An 11,892-nucleotide genomic window follows, 5' to 3' on the forward strand; every position below is an offset into this window, starting at 1 on the left:
AGGAAATCTTCATGGTATAAAGAAAGGGGGTTTTACTCCAAATGTAACGCGTGCGGGCCACGGGCAGTAATAAATAAATCAAAACTACGGGATCAATTTTAATCATTTTTTCAGTGAGTGACATAGGCCTTATATTTTATTTCCGTGCGAAGCCGGGCGGGTTGCTAGTATTTTAATAAAATAGTAATACAGGGTGATTAATTTAATGCAATCATCTCCTGCTAAATAGTAGTATTTTTCGTAGTAGAATTTTTTAGTAAAATAAGTGTTTTTTGTTAATTTAGTACAGAGCGATTAGTTTGGAAATATTTAATTTGTGTTTTTCTAGGTATGATTTTCAGCCCAGTCTTAGTCAAGATGAAATAGCATTATTTTTATAGAAAGATACCGCACGATAGAGATAGATTTAGTATATGGAGGCATATCTTTAATGGCTATATATAGAACAAACATATCCACTAATGAAATAGGTGAGTAAAAGTCTTAACCGAAACAGTTTTAGTCGAAAATTTCTAAACATTATGAAAGACGAAACGCAGTAGAAATAGCAAAAAATTAAAATATTAATAATACAAAACAATTTGAAAGTATTAACAAGTAAGGAAGGGATAAGTTCGGGTGTCACCGAACATTTTATACTCTCGCATGATAAAGTGATAATCGAGATTTCATTATCCGTCATTTACATATTTTTTTATTTTGCTGTAAAATTAATTAGAATTAAATTCTGAGAGATTTACCGATATTTTCGGTGAAAAATTAGGTTAGGTTAGGTTAGGCACTGATTTCTTCGTGTTCGATATCAGGGACCTTGAAAAGTTATAGTCCGATCACGACAATTTTTCCACAAGGGATACCACAGCTTAAATACCGTATTTGTGTAAAGTTTTATTCCGTTATCATCATTGGTTCCTAATGTATATATTATACAGAGAAGGCATCAGATGGAATTCAAAATAGCGTTATATTGGAAGAAGGCTTGGTTGTGAACCGATTTCATCCATATTTCGTACATGTCATCAATGTCTTAAGAAAGTATTATATACTGAATTTCATTGAAATCGGTCCAGAAGTTCCTGAGATATGGTTTTTGGTCCATAAGTGGGCGACGCCAAGCCCATTTTCAATTTTTAAAAAAAGCCTGGGTGCAGCTTCCTCCTGCTATTTCTTCCGTAAAATTTAGTGTTTCTGACGTTTATTGTTAGTCAGTTAACGCACTTTTAGTGATTTTCAACATAACGTTTGTATGGGAGGTGGGCGTGGTTATTATCCGATTTCTTCCATTTTTGAACTGTATATGCAAATGCCTGAAGGAAAAGACCCTATTGGTTGACATACTTAGCTATAGTAGTTTCCGAGATATGTACAAAAAACTTAGTAGGGGGCGGGGCCACGCCCACTTTTCCAAAAAAATTTCGTCCAAATATGCCCCTTCCTAATGCGATCCTTTGTGCCAAATTTCACTTTAATATCTTTATTTATAGCTTAGTTATGACACTTTATAGGTTTTCGGTTTCCGCCATTTTGTGGGCGTGGCAGTGGGCCGATTTTGCCCATCTTCGAACTTAACCTTCTTATGGAGCCAAGAAATACGTGTACCAAGTTTCATCATGATATCTCAATTTTTACTCAAGTTACAAGCACGGACGGACGGACAGACAGACATCCGGAATTCAACTCTACTCGTCACCCTAATCACTTTGGTATATATAACCCTATATCTGACTCTTTTAGTTTTAGGACTTACAAACAACCGTTATGTGAACAAGACTTTGTTGCGAGAGTATAAAAATAGTAAAAAAGTAATATTGGTCTTTTTATACAAATGGTGGGCGGGATTACTAATTTCTACAAGGAAATTGTACCATTCTTATACTTTTATGGTCTAAAAATATTGCACTCGTTTTTTCCTCACCAAGAAGCTGCTCATTTGTTGGAATCGTCGATATCAGATAACCTTAGCATGCAGCTGCCATACAAATTAGCCGACCAAACTCAAGCCCTCGTATGAAAAACTTTTTTTTGGCTGAATATGTCATGGATTATAACTCAAAGCAGTGCTACAACTTCCGAAGAAATTGTGGAGATCGGATCACTTTAGCATACAGCTGCGATTCAAATTGACCGATTAAAATCAAGATAAAGATATTTTTATACCCCTTTCGCTATGAGAAATGCTTTATGAAGGGTATTAAACTTGGGTGCAGTCAAAGTTTGCGTTTTTTCTTGTTTTAAATATATTTGATAATAATAATTTATAACATGGTAATTTGAACACACCTCAAAATTAGCAAAATAAATACAGCATTTTAAAATTTGCATACAACCATGAACTCCATTACGAGGTATCTAAAAACAACATAACAAATAGTAAAAGCAATATAAATTTGTATTTACAATGCTGGTTGCTGGTCGGTTGCAATTGCAAACATTCGACGAACTTTTAGTGTTTCAGTTATCCAACACGCTCCCTTACATACTCGTAGATACATGTATGCATATGGGTACATATATAAAACACCATTGTATATGTGTGTGTGTTTGGGTTGTGGCCTGCAACTTGAATGTCCGAATGTGGAAAAGTTTTGTAATTTTCATGCATACACACGTGCATACATAAGGAGCTGTTTTTTCATATATCTACATATGTCGTTATTTATATTTAAGGATTTGGTTTTGTGTTTTGACTCTAACTGACATTAAAGGGTGTGCTGCCGAGACGTGAAGCCCCAAGCTCTCTTTGCCTTCGCATTGCAGGCAGGGCACACCGCTTTCCCTTACCTTAGCCTCGCAGCAGAGCATTTGTTGAGATTTTATTACGTTTTCCAGAGTTTCCGGTGCCGTTTTTTGTTTTTATTCGCATTTTTATTGTTATACTCTTGCAACCAGTTGCTACAGAGTATTAAAGTTTTGTTCACCTAACGTATCACCTAAAACTAATCGAGATAGTTCTAGTGTTATACTTAAATACATATATGTCAGGATGACGAGAATAGTTGAAATCCGGTTGACTGTCTGTTTGTCCGTACAAGCTTTAACTTGATTAAAAATTGAGATATCTCGATGAAAATCGGTACGGTAAGTACAAAATGAAAATCAAATTCATTAACGATCAAATTCATTGATGGGCGTAAACTGATCACTGCCATGCCTACAAAAGGCCATTAACCTTAAACTTATAAAGCTAACTAATAAGCTAACTGCTTAACTAAGCACTAAATCTATATATATAAAAATGAAATGGTGTAAAGTTGTAACGCTAAAACTCGAAAACGGCTGAACCAAATGAAATACTTCCTTTGGGGGATTTGTTTGTTATTATCACGCGCAGGTCATGTCTTAAAATCAGAACAAAATATTAAGGGGGCGTGGCACCTCCCATACAAATTGAATTTTTCAAGTCGAATATCTTCAAAAGTGTTTAAGGTAGGAACATGAAAATTGGTACAGAGCTACAGGATGACAACACCACTCTCACCTATAAAACCAGGGGCTATCGAATAAGGGGGCGTGGTACCTCCCATACAAACTAAATTTTTTAAGCAGAATATCTGTGAAAGGGTTCAAGGTAGGGACCTGAAAATTGGTATAGACCTATATGGTGTCAAAAGCCTTCTTACACATAAAAGAAGGGGCAATCGGAAAAGGGGGCATGGCACCTCCCATACAAACTGAATTTTTCAAGGTGAATATCTTCAAAAATATTTAAGGTAGGAACATGAAAATTGGTATAGAGCTATAGGAAACAACACCATTCTCACCCATAAAACTTGGCGTTATCGAAAAAGGGGGCGTGGTACCTCCCATATAATCTTTAATTATTTTGGTTGTTAATCCACCATATATTTATCTCATTTTCCACCTAGCACCACATTTTGGTTGTTTCTTGCTATTTTTGTTTATTTATCGGTGACAGTAGCGGTTACATCGTAATTTTGGTTGTGTTACGTGCTATTTTTGGTTTATGGAAATGGCAGTTTTATGAAACGATTGAGAAGAAGGGAAGTTCACAATCAGCAACAACGATCGAGAAGAAGGGAAGTTCGTGCTCGCCAAAGTGATGAAGTAAGATCACAACATGCGATTATTCGACGACAACAGCGGCAACATCTTTCTTTTGGGAACATTGAACGGGCAGGTTTTCGATATGATCCAAACATTCAATATAGCGCATCTGTTCAAATCGGTCAGATGTCAGTAGTTTGTCAATATTGCAATGCAGTCAAATTTAAAAATGAACCGCCAGAGTTATGTTGCGCCGGGGGAAAGGTTAAGTTGCCAGAATTGCTTCCACCACCGCAGCCATTGTTCCAGCTGCTTTACGGTGAATCTCCTCACTCGAGCCATTTCTTAAAGCACACTAAAATGTACGACGATTGTTTTCAAATGACGTGGTTTGGCGGTGAAATTGTAAATGAACAAAACTACAATCCAACGTTTAAGGTATTTTTGCCAAACAATATTCGACAGAAACTACAGAGCTTTCCTCCAATTATACAGGTTCATGGGCAAATTTGGACAGCCGGATTTGTTTGTTACATTTACTTGCAATTCAAAATGGCCAGACATTACGAATCTATTGCATCCCGGTCAATCACCAAGCGATCGCCACGACGTTACAGCACGCGTGTTTAAACAAAAACTCAGATGTTTGATGGACTTTATTACGAAACAACGTGTATATGACACTGTTCGATGCTGGATGTACTCAGTGGAGTGGCAGAAGAGAGGTTTGCCCCACGCACACATTCTTCTTTGGATGGTGGTGAAAATTACACCTGACCAAATTGATGACATCATTTTCGCCGAAATTCCTGATGTTGAAATTGAACCAGAGTTGCACGAAGTGGTGATGGCCAATATGGTTCATGGGCCATGCGGAGAACACGATCCATCTTCGGTTTGTATGTCGGACAGTAAATGCAAAAAACGCTATCCCCGTGCTTTTATTTCGGAAACTCAAACTGGAAACGACGGATACCCTCTCTATCGACGTCGCTCACCCGCTGACAATGGCAGGACATTCATCACTCAATTGAAGGGAAAGAATTTCGTGGTTGATAACACATGGATCGTTCCATATTCGCCAATTTTGTCTAAGGCATTCAAAACACATATAAATGTTGAGTATTGCAGTTCAATAAAATCAATTAAGTATGTTTGCAAATATGTCACCAAAGGAAGCGATATGGCGGTTATTGGCGTTAAACGAGATGAAATTAGCAAATTTCAAATGGGCAGATATGTGGACTGCAAAGAAGCAATCTGGAGAATATTTTCATTTGCAATTCATGAACGCTATCCTACTGTTGTGCATCTGGCAGCTCATTTGGAGAATGGCCAGCGAGTTTATTTCAACGCAGAGAACATAGTACAGCGAACGGAAATACCACCGGCAACCAGTTTAACAAGTTTCTTTGCAACTTGCGCCTGTGATCCGTTCGAGAGAACATTGCTTTACTCGGAGATGCCTCGGTATTATACATGGAATGCATCGTCGAAGAAATGGTTGCGCAGGAAGAACGGCCATCCGGTAAATGGTTATCCAGGTGTCTCTTCAACTGATGCATTGGGAAGAATTTACACAATCCATCCAAAGAACGATGATTGCTTTTACCTACGTTTGCTTTTGATTAATGTATGTATGTGGTTCAACTTCATTTGAATCATTGAGGACTGTAGATGGTACCATTTGTGCAACATTTCGAGAAGCATGTCAACAATTGCGATTGCTTGAACACGACAATCACTGGAATCAAACGCTAGCGGATGCAATAGCTTCTTCACCAGCCACTGCAGTTCGTAAACTTTTCGCTATTATAATTTCGACATGTCAGCCTTCAAACCCGCGTCTATTATGGGATACGTACAAAGATGACATGGCAGAAGATATTTTGCATCGCCTGCGATTAGCGACGAGAAATGTCGACTTACAAATGAACGCTGACATCTACAATGAAGCATTAGTCCTTATTGAAGATTTATGTTTACTTATGAGTAGAAAACTATTGATTGAAGTTCATATGCCGGCACCAAGTCGTCAAACAAGGGATTTAGTGAGTCGCGAATTGGAACGCGAGCGTGCTTACGATATAACTCACTTACAACAACAAGTACAAACAAATGTTCCACTGTTGAATGAACAGCAAAGCAGTGCGTACAGTCAGCTAATAAATGCTGTAGATAGTGGAAACGGTGGCATATTTTTCCTCGATGCGCCCGGCGGGACTGGCAAAACGTTCCTATTGTCTTTAATACTAGCAGCAATACGTGGTCAAGGTTGTATTACATTAGCTCTTGCATCTACCGGGATTGCTGCAACACTGTTAGAAGGTGGAAGAACGGCACATTCAGCATTAAAGCTTCCATTAAACTTGCAAATACACGAAAGTCCTGTTTGCAATATTTTAAAGCAATCAGCAATGGCACAAGTTTAAAAAAAATGTAAGTTAATCATATGGGATGAATGCACAATGGCCCACAAACGATCATTAGAAGCACTCGACCGAACACTGAGAGATTTGCGCAACAATAATCGATTGCTTTGGAGGAGTGATGATATTGCTGTCGGGCGACTTTAGACAAACACTTCCCGTGATTCCAAAATCAACAGCGGCGGATGAGCTAAACGCATGTCTGAAGTTATCGCATTTGTGGAGGTTTGTTAAAACAATTTCATTGACCATGAATATGCGAGTTTTGCTGCAAAACGGTAGAACTGCGGAGGTTTTTTCAAAAGAGCTGCTGCGAATCGGAAATGGACAAGTTCCGATTGATCCTTGCTGTGGATTAATATCGATTTTCATATGGCCAGCTCTATGTGGCGTGTTCCCGTGTTGGAAAACCTTCCTCACTGTTTATTTACGCCGCGGAACAGAAAACCAAAAATATCGTGTACCGTGCAGCCCTAAACTAAATATGTACTAAAATTATATATTTTCGAGACTCGATTAAAACTAATAAAATTGAATGAGAATAGTACAAACTTAATTTTATTAAACTGTCAACAAATCCTGGACGCGATGTGTCAGCACTATTGAAAAGAGTAGCATTTTTCAAGCAATTAAATTCAAAAAGCATTAATATACCCTCGAAAAAAATGTTTATCAGGCACGTTCTGGCAATTCACTTCCGAGTAAAATTTATAAAACTTTTGTCAAATTAGGTACAGAAGGTTTTTTCCACGAAATTTCACTCGGAAGTAAATTGCAGAACCTGCCTGTATATCATGTTTTTATATTTAAATTTTTTATCAAAAACAGTTCAAAAAACTCAGCAATAATTTTTTCTTCACTATTTTTCAATATTGGGAATTTGCAAAGGACAAAAATGCCGTATTTAAAGTATACACAATGAAATTAGGAAAAATCGTTCATATTCTATTAAAACCAATACCGGTGTAATTTTTTAAATGAAAACGAATTTTGCCGGGTCAGCTAGTTAAAATATAAAACTTTTTTTTTGAAGTGTCTGTGGGCAAAAATTTATGAAAAAGGGGGCATGGCGCCGCCCTCTAACAAACTTAATGTACATTTCTCCTAAATTACTTAAACTACAACAACCAAATTAGCTGAAAACAATCCTTATTAGAACTCCTACCTATATTGTGAAAATGGATAAAATCGGTTAAAAACCCCGTTCACTCCCCATATAACGGTACTATTAAATACTCGAAAAAAATACTAAAAGCTCGATAAATCAAAAACTAACTACGCCAGAGACATTCAATTTTACCACTGAGATGGTATGAGAGAGGCTTATGGGAACCGCGGAAAATTTGGACCCGACCTACTGATTTCGACATAATTTAGTGCCCGACATTGTTCTAACATTCCTATATCACATTGTGAAAATGGACAAAATCGGACAACAACCACGCCTACTTCCATTATAGCAGATTTAGAATTCCACTTAATTCGTTCCGTTTCCAGTACACAAATCACTTTATTCGATATGATTGGTTTTACACCCTAAAGCATTTCCTTGGCTTTAAGTCTTGCAAGTTTCAAGAGTATAAAATGTTCGGCTGCACCCGAACTTAGCCCTTTCTTACTGGTTTTTCTTGTGTGATTGTCATACTCAATTTCGGCATTTTTAATACGAAACATTATAACGTCATAACTAGGCGTGCATATGTATATTTGTATATGTGTATATGCATATTTATACATATACCTACATATATACTACTGTCTACACACATCTGCCCAAAGTGACACTGAATGACAGTTGGCACAATGACACTCAGAGGATTAAATTATGCAACGGCCATTGGGGAATGCACACAATCTCACACATACTTGCATAAATTCTATATTTTTAATGCTTACATACATTAAGTATAGCATATGGTATATGGCGAGCACATTTCGCACTCATCCCTTTGAGTAATTTGCAAGTAAATTGAATTGGTGGAGCCATTGAAAATTTCAGTTTTTATTAGAAGCCATATAATTTAGTTACTTTGCCTGACGTCCGAAGCCATTTAATGTAGAACGGATTTGGTCATACATAATACACAATTTACCTTTTTTACGTTTCCCTAAGAGGATTTTACGAGGAATCTAAAATGCATTTCTAAAAATTAATATTATATGGTAGTAAAATATTGAAATATTGGTAATAGGAAAAGTACTGGATATATAAAACGTTTCAATGGCATTCAATTTTAAAATAGCTATATATTAACTAAAAAAATTTACGTATTTATGGCAGTAAAACATGAGAAAGCGATAACTTCCCCACCGATACAAAAAGTCCCTTATAAGAAATTGAATCAGATCTTTCAGCTTATATGGCGGCTATATTCCATAGTCATAGTAATTCATTTAAAATTTCAAAAAGATATCTCTTCAAATTAAAACATTTTTCATACAAACACTTGATTTAGATCGTTCAGTTTGTATGGTAGTTATATGAAAAGGATATATACCAAATTTAAGATCGTTATCTCTAAAAACTGAGAGAACATCGTCAAATCGGCCCAGCTTGCCATCCTGATCATTCCTTCTTTATTGGCGTAGATGAGCTCGTTATGCTGATCATTTACCTAATACATATAATTTACGGGATCTCCGAATTTTCAAACATCTGGGTATTACAAATTTCGTGGCGAACTTTATATACCGTTTAGGCTATTAAAATGTTAGTATTTGTGGTAATGCAATAAGGACTCGTGTTTTTAATTATATTATTAGAAACACGAAATTAAAATACAATTAGCACTGGGCGAACAACAGAAAAAGTTGTAGTCGAGAAAGTAATAATATTTTCAATAGATATAAATAGTATGGATAATAGTAAAGACAAGGTTACAGTTTTTATATAAATATTATTCGTACAATATATGTAATTTCAGAGACGTATAGTAAAATTTTGCTATCTACTACCTTTTTACCATATCGCTACCATTTTACTTACCTTTATCACTCTACGATTATTTTATTTAAAAAAAAAATCGCATTTTAACTTCGAATTGTTTGGAAAGCATTGTAGAACAAGTAAGGATGGGATAAGTTCGGGTGTCACCGAACATTTTATACTCTCGCATGATAAAGTGATAATCGAGATTTCATTATCCGTCATTTACATATTTTTTTATTTTGCTGTAAAATTAATTAGAATTAAATTCTGAGAGATTTACCGATATTTTCGGTGAAAAATTAGGTTAGGCACTGAGTTCTTCGTGTTCGATATCAGGAACCTTGAAAAGTTATAGTCCGATCACGACAATTTTTCCACAAGGGATACCTCAGCTCAAATACCGTATTTGTGTAAAGTTTTATTCCGCTATCATCATTGGTTCCTAATGTATATATTATACAGAGAAGGCATCAGATGGAATTCAAAATAACGTTATATTGGAAGAAGGCGTGGTTGTGAACCGATTTCACCCATATTTCGTACATGTCATCAGGGTGTTAAGAAAGTATTATATACTGAATTTCATTGAAATCGGTCCAGAAGTTCCTGAGATATGGTTTTTGGTCCATAAGTGGGCGACGCCACGCCCATTTTCAATTTTTAAAAAAAGCCTGGGTGCAGCTTCCTCCTGCTATTTCTTCCGTAAAATTTAGTGTTTCTGACGTTTTTCGTTAGTCGGTTAACGCACTTTTAGTGATTTTCAACATAACGTTTGTATGGGAGGTGGGCGTGGTTATTATCCGATTTCTTCCATTTTTGAACTGTATATGGAAATGCCTGAAGGAAACGACTGTATAGAGTTTGGTTGACATAGCTATAGTAGTTTCCGAGATATGTAAAGGGTGATTTTTTAAGAGCTTGATAACTTTTTTTTAAAAAAAAACGCATAAAAAATCTCATCGGTTCTTTATTTGAAACGTTAGATTGGTTCATGACATTTACTTTTTGAAGATAATTTCATTTAAATGTTGACCGCGGCTGCGTCTTAGGTGGTCCATTCGGAAAGTCCAATTTTGGGCAACTTTTTCGAGCATTTCGGCCGGAATAGCCCGAATTTCTTCGGAAATGTTGTCTTCCAAAGCTGGAATAGTTGCTGGCTTATTTCTGTAGACTTTAGACTTGACGTAGCCCCACAAAAAATAGTCTAAAGGCGTTAAATCGCATGATCTTGGTGGCCAACTTACGGGTCCATTTCTTGAGATGAATTGTTGTCCGAAGTTTTCCCTCAAAATGGCCATAGAATCGCGAGCTGTGTGGCATGTAGCGCCATCTTGTTGAAACCACATGTCAACCAAGTTCAGTTCTTCCATTTTTGGCAACAAAAAGTTTGTTAGCATCGAACGATAGCGATCGCCATTCACCGTAACGTTGCGTCCAACAGCATCTTTGAAAAAATACGGTCCAATGATTCCACCAGCGTACAAACCACACCAAACAGTGCATTTTTCGGGATGCATGGGCAGTTCTTGAACGGCTTCTGGTTGCTCTTCACCCCAAATGCGGCAATTTTGCTTATTTACGTAGCCATTCAACCAGAAATGAGAAATGATATGTAGACCATAAATCGGACGTAAAGCGCGAAACACATTTCGAACCGAACACTGATTTTGGTAATAAAATTCAATGATTTGCAAGCGTTGCTCGTTAGTAAGTCTATTCATGATGAAATGTCAAAGCATACTGAGCATCTTTCTCTTTGACACCATGTCTGAAATCCCACGTGATCTGTCAAATACTAATGCATGAAAATCCTAACCTCAAAAAAATCACCCGTTACTAAAAACTTAGTAGGGGGCGGGGCCACGCCCACTTTTCCAAAAAAAATACGTCCAAATATGCCCCTTCCTAATGCGATCCTTTGTGCCAAATTTCACTTTAATATCTTTATTTATGGCTTAGTTATGACACTTTATAGGTTTTCGGTTTCCGCCATTTTGTGGGCGTGGCAGTGGGCCGATTTTGCCCATCTTCGAACTTAACCTTCTTATGGAGCCAAGAAATACGTGTACCAAGTTTCATCATGATATCTCAATTTTTACTCAAGTTACAGCTTGCACGGACGGACGGACGGACGGACGACAGACGGACGAACGGACAGACAGACATCCGGATTTCAACTCTACTCGTCACCCTGATCACTTTGGTATATATAACCCTATATCTGACTCTTTTAGTTTTAGGACTTACAAACAAACGTTATGTGAACAAAACTACAATAGACCAAGTATCCTATGGGTAGCTTAATAAAATCCCTTAAAGGCGAGCTAAAGTAAGAGGGCGAAACATCCCCTCTATATAATTGTCCGCTCGATTTGCGGTCCGTCAGGTAAAAAGCGCCCAATAAACAGTCAAAAACAGTCTCGGATGAGAAACCCCCGTTTTGACGACGACCATGCCAAACGAAATAAGGAGTATGAATTGAGGGCATGCACCTGGAAAGTCCGGTCCCTTAATTGGGAAGGTGCCGCT

General features: G+C 37.1%; 1 long non-coding RNA gene across 1 annotated transcript; it reads left to right on the forward strand.

Moving 5' to 3' along the window:
- Positions 1 to 596: 596 nt before the first annotated feature.
- Positions 597 to 9,938, forward strand: LOC125777415 (uncharacterized). The gene is made up of 2 exons (XR_007422296.1): positions 597 to 773; positions 9,667 to 9,938. It is a non-coding gene; the product is annotated as an uncharacterized LOC125777415 (long non-coding RNA).
- Positions 9,939 to 11,892: the final 1,954 nt, after the last annotated feature.

Source organism: Bactrocera dorsalis, chromosome 3 (genome assembly GCF_023373825.1).
Source record: "Bactrocera dorsalis isolate Fly_Bdor chromosome 3, ASM2337382v1, whole genome shotgun sequence".
NCBI lineage: Eukaryota > Metazoa > Arthropoda > Insecta > Diptera > Tephritidae > Bactrocera > Bactrocera dorsalis.